The sequence below is a fragment of the Callorhinus ursinus genome, unplaced genomic scaffold, assembly GCF_003265705.2.
Source record: "Callorhinus ursinus isolate GAN/ISIS: 27379988/994484 unplaced genomic scaffold, GSC_fseal_2.0 scaffold8, whole genome shotgun sequence".
Lineage (NCBI taxonomy): Eukaryota > Metazoa > Chordata > Mammalia > Carnivora > Otariidae > Callorhinus > Callorhinus ursinus.
The window spans coordinates 16,562,348-16,573,695 of NW_027397070.1; the positions used below are offsets into that span (position 1 = coordinate 16,562,348).

The 11,348-nt window shown below is 36.9% G+C and overlaps 1 long non-coding RNA gene across 1 annotated transcript in view; it reads left to right on the forward strand.

Moving 5' to 3' along the window:
• Positions 1 to 10,760, forward strand: part of LOC141373239 (uncharacterized) — a 166,893-nt gene extending 156,133 nt beyond the window's left edge. The window contains exon 3 of the long non-coding RNA XR_012378975.1: positions 10,712 to 10,760. This is a non-coding gene — a long non-coding RNA (uncharacterized lncRNA). The remainder of the gene's footprint in view (positions 1 to 10,711) is intronic.
• Positions 10,761 to 11,348: the final 588 nt, after the last annotated feature.

Genomic DNA, 11,348 nt, shown 5'->3' on the forward strand with positions numbered 1-11,348 from the left:
CCCCCCACCACTCCAGCAACCCTCAGTTTGTTTCCTGAGATTAAGAATTCCTCATATCAGTGAGGTCATATGATACATGTCTTTCTCTGATTGACTTATTTCGCTCAGCATAATACCCTCCAGTTCCATCCACATCGTTGCAAATGGCAAGATCTCATTCCTTTTGATGGCTGCATAATATTCCATTGTATATATACACCACATCTTCTTTATCCATTCATCTGTCAATGGACAGCTTGGCTCTTTCCACTGTTTGGCTATTGTGGACATTGCTGCTATAAACATCAGGGTGCACGTACCCCTTCGGATCCCTACATTTGTATCCTTAGCGTAAATACCGAGTAGTGCAATTGCTGGATCGTATGGTAGCTCTATTTTCAACTGTTTGAGGAACATCCATACTGTCTTCCAGAGCAGCATTCCAGCCTGCATTCCCACCAACAGTGTAGGAGGGTTCCCCTTTCTCCGCATCCCTGCCAACATCTGTCGTTTCCTGACATGTTGATTCTAGCCATTCTGACGGGTGTGAGATGGTATCTCATTGAGGTTTTGATTTGGATTTCCCTGATGCTGAGCGATGTGGAGCACTTTTTCATGTGTCTGTTGGCCATTTGGATGTCTTCTTTGGAAAAATGTCTGTTCATGTCTTCTGCCCATTTCTTGATTGGATTATTTGTTCTTTGGGTGTTGAGTTTAATAAGTTCTTTCTAGATTTTGGATACTAGTCCTTTATCTGATATGTCATTTGCAAATATTTTCTCCCATTCTGTCGGTTGTCTTTTGGTTTTGTGGACTGTTTCTTTTGCTGTGCAAAAGCTTTTTATCTTGATGAAATCCCAATAGTTCATTTTTGCCCTGGCTTCCCTTGCCTTTGGCGATGTTTCTAGGAAGAAGTTGCTGTGGCTGAGGTCGAAGAGGTTGCTGCCTGTGTTCTCCTTTAGGATTTTGATGGACTCCCGTCTCACTATCTAGTTGGATCTTGTATTGCTACTGAAAGACCCAATCCTATTTTCCAAACTCTTTTTTGTCCTCTAATTTTTCCCTCATCTAAATTAGCAAATAGCTGAAAGGATATATGACAGAGATACAAAGAATAAAGATAGTAGACAGAAAATTGGTCTAGGATAATAGCTTGCATCCCCCCTTGATATAATCTCCATGATGTCTTGGTGATGGCTTTCCTAGGCTTAAAAGAATTAAATATAGTAAGTTATAGAATCCTATAAGAAATTACCTAATACAACTTTTTAATAAAGCTAAAGGGGGAAAAATTCCTTTGGAAAAGACCTGAAATTTCTATTATATGCCCAAAACTCTGAAAGACACAGAGGCTTTGAAGCAGACCCAGGAAAAATAATCATCTTAAGTACAGGAGAAAAAAAAAGTGGAAAACACAGACTTCCTGATTCCAAGGGTCCCAAGAAGTCCAACCCTTTCAGTGTGCTTACTTGAAGTTGGATACTAGCCCTTTATCTGATATGTCATTTGCAAATATCTTCTCCCATTCTCTCGGTTGTCTTTTGGTTTTGTTGACTGTTTCCTATGCTGTGCAAAAGCTTTTTATCTTGATGAAGTCCCAATAGTTCATTTTTGCCCTGGCTTCCCTTGCCTTTGGAGAAGTTTCTAGGAAGAAGTTGCTGTGATGCCCCTCTTTCATTCCTGATTTAATAAATTGAGTCTCTTTCCTGCCTCCTCCTTTCTCTCTCTCTCTTAAAAATTTTCTTGGTCAGTTAGGCTGAAACCTGATTAATTTTGGTGATCTTTTAAAAAAGCCCTTTTGTCTTCATTCAATTTCTCTACTGTTTTTCTACCTACATTCTGATCTTTATTATTTCTTTCATTTTGCTTGATATGAATGTAGTTTGTTTTTCTTTTTTTAGTTCTTAAGGTAGAAGTTTAGGTTAATGATTTGAGATATTTCATTTTTTTAAGGTAGATATTTACAGCTATAATTCCCCTTTAGGAAATACTTCAGCTGAATACCATGTTTTTGTTGTTGTTGTTTTATGATGAAAAAATTTATATTTAGATTTAGCCAGCTAGACTCAGTTTAGATGATCTCAATTTTATTGGCAACAACCAAAGCATCATAGTCAGAAGCCAGTTGAACCTATGCCTTCTTCCCTCCATCAGACCTGATCAGGGTGCTGACCTTGGCCATGTCAGTGTCATAGAGCCTCTTCACAGCCTCTTTGATCTGGTGCCTGTTGACCTTGACCTTCACAATGAACACAACTGTGTCATTGTCTTCCATTTTCTTCATGGTTGATTCAGTATGCAGCAGGAACTTGATGATGGCATAGCAGTCAAGCTTGTTTCTCCTGGAGGCACTCTTTTGAAGATATTTGGGTTGCCATGGGAAGGTAGGTGACATGCAGATTGTGTGTGTGTGTGTGTGTGTGTGTGTGTGTGACTGTGGATGCCTTTCAGCACTGCTTTCTTGGCTTTCAAAGGCTTTGTTTTGGCTTTGGCTTTGGGAGGGGCAGGGGCTTCCTTCTTTGCCTTTGGTGCCACCTTTGTGAAAGGGATTTTGAATACCATAAGTTTTAAGTGTTGTTTTTGTTTTATTCATAGTAAAGTATTATCTAATTTCCTTTGTGATTTCTTCTTTGATCTATTGGTTATCTAAGTGTGTTAATTTCCAAATATTTGTGAATTCTACAACTTCCTTCTGTTATTAATTTATAATTAAACTGTTGTCAGAAAAGATAGTTTGAGGGTGGCTGGGTGGCCCAGTTGGTTAAGCATCTGCCTTTGGTTTAGGTCATGGGCCCCCTGTCAGGCTCCCTGATCAGTGGGGAGTCTGTTTCTCCCTCTGCCCCTCCCTCCACTCATGTTCTCTCTATCTCATTCTCTCAAATAAATAAATAAAATCTTAAGAAAAAAAGAAAAGAAAAGATACTTTATATGATTTCAGTCCTTTGAAATTTCTTGGGTCTTATTTTATGAACTAACATATGGTCTATCCTAGAGAATGTTCCATGTACACTTGAAAAGAATGTGTAGTCCACTGCTCTTGAGTAGATGTGCTTTATTTCTAGCTGGTTTCTGATGTTGTTCAAGTTTTCTATTTTCTTATTGTCAAATGTTAATCTTATGGAGGATCCCTTTGTTGTGACAAGTCACATGCCACAAAGAACACTTTTTTTGCTGAGATTCAGCCATTTTTCTTGAATCAGTGGCCCTGGAATTATTGCAATCTTTTGTTTAATTTCTAGAGTTGTGAAAGTGTTGCTTTTCATAATTTTTCCAGTGTTCTTCCTGCTTAATGGAGAAGAGAGAGAGATAATATATAAGTACTTCTTTTGGACATTTTCTGTTTCTTTCCTACCATAACCAATATTCAGTCTTGACCTGTCCATTGCCCCTTACTATCTTCATAACTTCAGCAAATTCTCAAGTCCTATATTTCAGAATCTCTGTTTGTAAAAGAGGTACTATAATGCCCACTTCATAGAGCTCTTGTGAGGGCAACATGTCAAGCAATTAGTAGAATGTACCTGAATGCAGTACATGCCAAGGAAATGATAGCTTTTAGATGTCACTAGTTAAAGGAAACACTTTCTTTCCCTTTCCTGACAGAGGATGGTACAGAAGTTTCTTTGTGTCCAGATTTCCAGACTACTCAGACTGTTTAGTGATGATGATTTTAGTATACAACAATGAGAGTACATGTGGTGGTCTTTCTCACAGTTGTGAATTCTTTTGCTGAGTCACTGGTCATGTTCAATTGAATATTTACCTGCCCTACTCACTTTGAAAGCTGCAGATCACATGGTTCTGAGAACTTATAGGTTTTACCAAATAGAAAATAATATTGATTTTTGTTTGGGATTGAGGTTTTTTTTAAAAGTGCATTTCTTGGGGCACCTGGGTGGCTCAGTCATTAAGTATCTGCCTTTGGCTCAGGTCATGATCCCAGGGTCCTGGGATCGAGCCCCACGTTGGGCTCCCTGCTCCACGGGAAGCCAGCTTCTCCCTCTCCCACTGTCCCTGCTTGTGTTCCCTCTCTGGCTGTGTCTCTCTCTGGTAAATAAATAAATAAATAAATAAATAAATAAATAAATAAATAATAAAATCTTTAAAAAAAAAAGTGCCTTTCTCTTTCTATGGTTTCTTTTATTCATCAGAACATACTGGCAATTGGATATGATCTGCTATTGTGCATTCCTGAGTTACCTTATATGTCTGGTAAATTAGCCTTGGTCTTTTATAATTAATGTCTACTAAGAGTCTTGTGACACATACAAAACTTGATCATTTGTCATTTTCAGTGACAATTCCTCCTTCCTCCTCTTTTAAGTATAATGTTTACAATAGGGAAATCCCTGTCTTTCATTGTAGAAGTCAGAGGAACTCCATCAACTCCCTTGTAGAAAGAATATATGCACTTGATACGGACTTGCTTTTCAGAACATTTATGTCTGGAACTGAATTTGTAGCAGCTGAGGCAAAATCAAAGTGCCGGTTAAAATCTGTCCATTTGTGGACTCAGCAGCAGTTTGCCAAATGATGGTGGAAGCATTGTTCTGGGTAATTATTGCTTTTGGCCTTCTAGAACTGCTTCAGTTTCTGCTCATTTTCCAAAACGTTTCCTTTTATAGTTGGTCTATCGTTGGTCCCCGTTTCATAGAACTAAGAATCCCATTAGATGAAAAGGTATGCATAATCTGGCCCACCCTTCTTGGTAGCTTCATTATTTTGCCTGCCACTCTAGCTTAAATACTCTGTGCCTCAACCACACTGAATTTCATGTTATTTTTATAAGTAGCAAGTTCAGTTTTCAATAACACCTGTATTAGTTTTATGTTATTGACACAACAAATTACCACAAACTTAATGGTTTAACCAACATTTTTTTTAATTACAGTTCTGTTGATCAGAGGTCTGATCCAGCTATCACTGCACTAAAATAAAGATGTTAACAGCATTCTCCTCTTTTCTTGAGGCTCTGAGGAATGAACCATTTCCTTGCTCATTTGAATTGCTGGGAGGATTCAATCCCTTGTGATTGTAGGACTGCCGTCCCTGTTGTTGGGCTGGCTATAAACTAAAGGTCATTCTCAACTTCTACAAGGCCACAGAATTCTTTGGTTAATGGTTCCCTTTACCCATTTTCAAAGCCAGTAATGACAGGTCAAGTTCTTGTCATGTGTCCCCGTTCTAAGCCATCTTCCATCATTGTGTTTCTCTTTGACCACAGGAAAGGTTCTTCACTATTAGGACTATGCAATTATATATACATATAATACAGGATAATCTCCCCACATCAAAGTCTATATTCTTAATCACATCTGTAAAGTCCCTTTTGCCATATGAGTTAAATATTCACAAGCTTCAGACATTAGGCAATGGACATCTTGAGGGACCATTATTCTACCTACTACAGTCCACTCTTTGGCTTCAAATGATTCACATTCTTCCCACATAAAAAATACATACAATTCATCCCACATCCCAAATCCTCCAAAAGTCTTGATGCATTACAGCATCAACTCAAAGTCCAAAGTCTTACCTAAATCTAATCAGCTGAAAAATCTCAAATATCATTATCTATATCATCCAGATTAGGTATACATGAGGCTTTGATAATCTGTCTTTGGCATATTTTCTCCCCATCTATGGACATGTGAAACTAAAGAGCAAATTATCTGCTTCCATAATATGTGATGGGACGGATGTAAGATAATACTAATAGACATCCTGGTTGAAAAAGGGATAAAATGGAAGGAGAAAGGAGTTACCAGTCCCAAGAAATTTTGAAACTCAACCTGGAAAACTGTTATTAGATTTCAAGACCTGGGGCTAATCCTTTATAGCTTGTGGCTCTACCCTCTAGGCTCTAGGCTCTCTCCTCTGAGTCATTCTTCTTTTTCTCATAAAAGGCAGCAAGTGTTTACAGCTGATGGTTTTATCAGCTTGTTTCCTGCCAGTAATATTTGGAAGGGAGGGTGGGGTGGTGCACAGCTATGGCCTTCTTTTATTTGGGACTCCTTGTTCCTTTTGGTCCAAGCTGGTGGTGTCTCTGCTTCTATAAAGTACTTAAGAACCTTGAGAGTCTCCTGTATATGTCACTGTGATTTATGTCATTAGCAGGAGGATTGTCCATAGATCTTTCCTAGATAATCGCATTCTTATTTTTGACTTTTGCTGAGATGGCTGAGGGATAATGCCCTTAAGTTTCCTAGATCCTTTCCTGGTTTAAATGAGATCTGTGATCCACACTTTTAGTCTGTTCAAAGAGCTTTTCATGTAATTGAATACTTTGACCCCTTGATCTTTCTGAGACAAAAATTTGTAGAGCTACACTCCTGGGTGTGTTTTGTTTTGTTTTGTTTGTCTAGAGCATGCTTCCTAACTGTGAATCTCTTAATTTTAGCATTTTTTTGTGATCTGGATAGTCTGAAAATTTCTCAAATCCTGAAGTTCTGGTTCCTATTCATTTAACATTTTTTCCTCTTCAATTCTCCTATTTTTACAATAAGCCTCAAGAAGATCATCTAACACTTGCTTAGAAATTTCCTCAGCTCAATATCCAGGTTCAAAATTCACAAATTCTCTTTTCTACATAACTGCAGGGCAGAGTTCCACTAAGCTTTCTGCCACTATATAATAAAGGATCACCTTCCTCTAGTTTCTAGAAACATGTTTCTCATTTCCTCCTGAGCCCTCACTGGAAGTACCTTCTGTGTCTGTATTTCTAACAGTTTATTCATGATGGTTCATATATCCTCTGAGCAATTTAGTTTTCATCTACCATACTCCTTACTTCATTCTGAGTTTTCAACAACAGAGTCATCAATATCCATATTTCTTACAATAGTCTGTTCAAATCACTCTAGACATTTTCTGTCATAATCCTCAGATAGATGAATGAGAAAAGAAATATTAATAAATTACAAATTTTAAAAACTGACAAATACCTTAAACTTATAAAAATCCAGAAAATTAACATGCTATTTTTGTTAATAAACTGCCTAAAAACCCCCTGTAATACTTTTCTCCCCCACAACTTGGTAATTTACCCTGCAATTATCCCATCATATTCTAATAATTTTATGAAATCTATTATATTGGAGAGAAGAAAAAGATAATTTGGTTATTCCTCTAACATCAATGATTGTTTTTTTTCTTATTTTGATATGTTAGGAATGTTTATGTCCCACAACTTGTAATTGGAAATGTCATGTAGAGTTTTAGAATTATAAGTTGGTAAAAGCTTTTTCAAGTGTTTTCTTATCTGACTTGTAAGATTTCAGGGCACATACAGTTTTCCCTTGTATTTTCCAATCTCAAATACTATTTGAATTGTTCATGGTCATTAATCAGCTTGTCATTGATTCATTATAGCTATATATTATGGGGATTTTTTTGGGTTAGTGTCACTATTTTGTGTCAGCTGAGAAATAAATTTAAACATATTTCCCATTTGTTAATATGACTTCACGTCTCTTCATGAACTGGATTATAAAAAAAATACCAGAGTCTTTTCAATGTAACAACCATTGATTTAGTGATGAATATATTTATACAGGAGCTTTATCATTGGAGTAAATATTTTTTAGGTCATTTCAGTTTTGAGGTGGCATTTTTGTAAATAATTTCAAGGAAATGCAGTTTTCATAAGAACAAGATGCAACAGATATACTGATATGACCTCATACACTGTAATGCATCAAATATGTGACCTCACACATAGAATACTCCCTCTTTGTAGTACTTCTACAGATACAGAAATTCTGATAAATTTTATTTTGTATGATTCTCACAAAATATTTATTGTGATCATAATTGTATAAACTGCATCATTGAGTGTAGGTAGAAGAAAACTTCTGTTTTGACTAGCTGACAATAAATGTAGAATCTTGCACCAACAGTCTTATATGTATGATTAGTAGAAGAATTTTCCACGACTAAATTCTGGTTCAGTACATTTCAATCCTTTTTATCCTCTCTTATCCATAGATTTATTCCTAGATGCTATAGAATATGTTCATTTGCACTCCCCAGTTCTCACCTTTATGTCACGATGCCAGGTGAATCATCACATCAGTAGTTGGCATATAGGAGAATGGCTAGCAATAACTTAACTATACATATATATAAATATATATACATATATATGCCATTAGACTCTACCTAATCATATTCTCAATTTAAATGATCTTAACTTGGATCCCAAAAGTACCCACAGGTGTTCCAGTGCCATCAAGTAGGAGGAGAATTCTGATGGAGGGGAAGACAAGGTAAAGAGAAATAGTAGTCAACTGATCTTAGTTAAAATACTTTACTTCAGGAAATTTTGCAGAAAGATTTGAACGTGTGAACATATTTTTAGGACCTTCCCCAGGTCTTCGAAGGGGTACAGGCAAATAAGGGACCATAACACTTCAAGAAAAATTCCCTCTTCTAAGAAAACTGATCCATCCTAGGCCTTCTGTAACTCAGCTGATGGCAGTTCCATCTTTCAAGTAACTCAGTTCAAAGAACTTGAAGTAATTTTGATTTATCTCTTTCATTCAGTTTCTATATTTATAAGTAAGTCCTTCAAAATATACTCAAGACTCCAAATGTTTCTTCCCATCCCACTCATTGTGAACTGAGCTGCCATCAACTTTCATTTATATTATTTTAATAACCTCCTAATTCATCTCTCTTATTTTACTCTTACTGTCTTTCAGTCTACTCTCAATATGGTGATTCAAGTGCTCTATTTAACATTCAGTTATGTGTAAGTCAGATCATGCACTTCTCTGCTTAGCACCCCTGCATGGAACGTATTCTTAAGTAAGAGCCAAAGTCATTATTGTCGCCTATAAGGCCTTCTTGATCTGATCCCCTTAGTTCTTGACCTCATTTCCCTTTACTCTCTTCCTCTTTGTTGCTGCTGCAGCCAGGCTGGTCTCTTCACTTCCTCAGACATGCTAGGAAGTCGTATAGCTTGTAGTCTTAGCCCTCACAGCTCCTGCTGCCTGGAGGGACCGTGTTCAGACAGAGCTGTTTCCTCACTTCCTTCAGGACTTTATGCAAAAGTTACCTTAGTGAGGATTTCTCTAGCCTTTTCTACTATAATTTTCCCCTTGTATTCTGCCACAGATTCTTCAGATTACTTTTCTTGCCTTAATTTTTAGTAATTATCATTTTCGAAAGGAGTATGTGCTTTATTTTTATTTTTTCATATATAATCTATATTTACTACTAGAAAATAAGCTCCATGAGGCAGATATGTCTCTTTTGTTTATTGTGCCCCTCCCCCCAATGCCTAGAAGGATGCCTGGCATAAGGTAGGTGTTCAATAAATATTTATAAATGAATATTCATCAAAAAGGAATGAATTTTGATCTGGGGGATACATAGTCATCTTTTGTTTATCAACCTCTTGGACTGTTCCCAAGTCCTTCAAACTGGAATTAATAATATTAATGTGTTACCATAGTATTTTGCAATAACCTATAAAATATCATAATCCTGATGGAATTGTACTTAGTTGTTTAGCATTCTTCTTTACTCTTTACAATATGAATTCTCTTAGGTCAAGGTCTGTGTTATGATCACTTTCATATTCTGAGTGTATATTCTATTGACTATAACTGGTAAGAATTTGAATAATATTCATCAAAATAACCGTGAAACTAAGTGAATATATTGGCTAAATGCCAGTAATAAATTTTATTCTGAGGCATAGAAGTAAAAGTTGTTCTTTCCTTGAGGGAGAACTCCAGATAAAAAAAGACTTGACAGGGGTGCCTGGGTGGCTCAGTTGGTTAAGCGACTGCCTTCGGCTCAGGTCATGATCCTGGAGTCCCAGGATCGAGTCCCGCCTTGGGCCCCCTGCTCAGCAGGGAGTCTGCTTCTCCCTCTGACCCTCCTCCCTCTCATGTGCTCTCTCTCCGTCTCTCATTCTCGCTCTCTCAAATAAATAAATAAATAAAATCTTAAAAAAAAAAAAAAGACTTGACAGGATAGAATCTTTAATTGGAAAACCCAAGTCAGAGAATCCTTGGGAGTTCTATGCTCAGCAAGAAAGTAGCACTTTAGTTGCTACAGAAGTTACAATCAGAGAGGAGTCCATAATGGATTACTCAATTAAACCAGATGTTTACAAATCCTGAAGCATGTAATAAAGGCAGTCTTGGGCATAAAGGCCTTTTAGTATTTTTCATGTCAAAAGGGGAGAATAACTTGAAATGTTCTAGACATCCTCTTCATTTGAGGATTGCATTCCAGAGAAGCATCTCTCCAAGTGTATAAAGAAAATTTTGTTCATAGGGTATTAGTAAGGTTATGTAAAAAGAAACACGAAGGACCTATTAGGTGGAATAAAGCTAAAATTATTTCTTTATTACAGGATTCCCCCCCAGCCTTTAATATGTGTTGTGATTCACCAAGGAGTAGATACAGAAGCCCACATTCCCTGAAAATTTTTGTTTACAGAACTTATTTTTGCTTATTTTTTCTTTGGCACCTTTATGTCTAAATATTTTTTAGAGGAGGCTCCACAAACAGCAAATCTTGATGGGACATATGGTTCTGGGGAAAAGGTGTCAATGACAAAGACCCTGGCTTTAGATAATGTTCTTCATGGGTTGACACCACGTGTTGTGACAATAAACCAGCAAGAACCATCATTTTATGGCACAAAGCCTTAACATTCATACCTATTCCTGAGTCATGTATTTCATTGGTACATTCAATATTTATTTCCCTTTAGGAAGACATATCAGCTGATTGTTCACAGGATCGTCAAGTGCTACCTTAAGGTGAGTTATTCTGAGAAGCTACTTTATACCAGAGTAGTTCCCCTATGGATTTCAGTGGTTTGAAACTACTGCAGTCACTTTGCCAATGATTGTAGGTATTTTCAGCCACTGTGATCAAAATATTTTGCAAATATGGAACATTTTTCTGCTAATCCTGTTTGGGACTACCCGCATTCTCATTACATTGTTTTTTCTCCCGATGAAATATTCTCTGTATTTGGAATATTCTTTGTATCTGAAATATTGCACAAGATGGTATAACAGCTGTGTGAGAAGCTGGTTGATTTCAGAGTCATCTCCAACCTTGTGATTGTCCAAATTCCAAAAGAGAATGAGTATGATTATAGCCTACATAAAAGTTACAGGCTACAGAAGGGCTGGCTCCAAATCAAATGCCAAATGATGCCACCATGTATTGTACTTTAGACTTGTCTAAAGCTGAGCATATAGAAAACACTTGATTTAATTCAACAAATATTTATTGAGTACCCATTATGTACAAAATAGTTTGTTTCATGCTAATCCCTGGAGCAAGATGACAGTCTCAAAGTTTAATCAGCAAAGCATTTATTGGACACCCACCAGGAT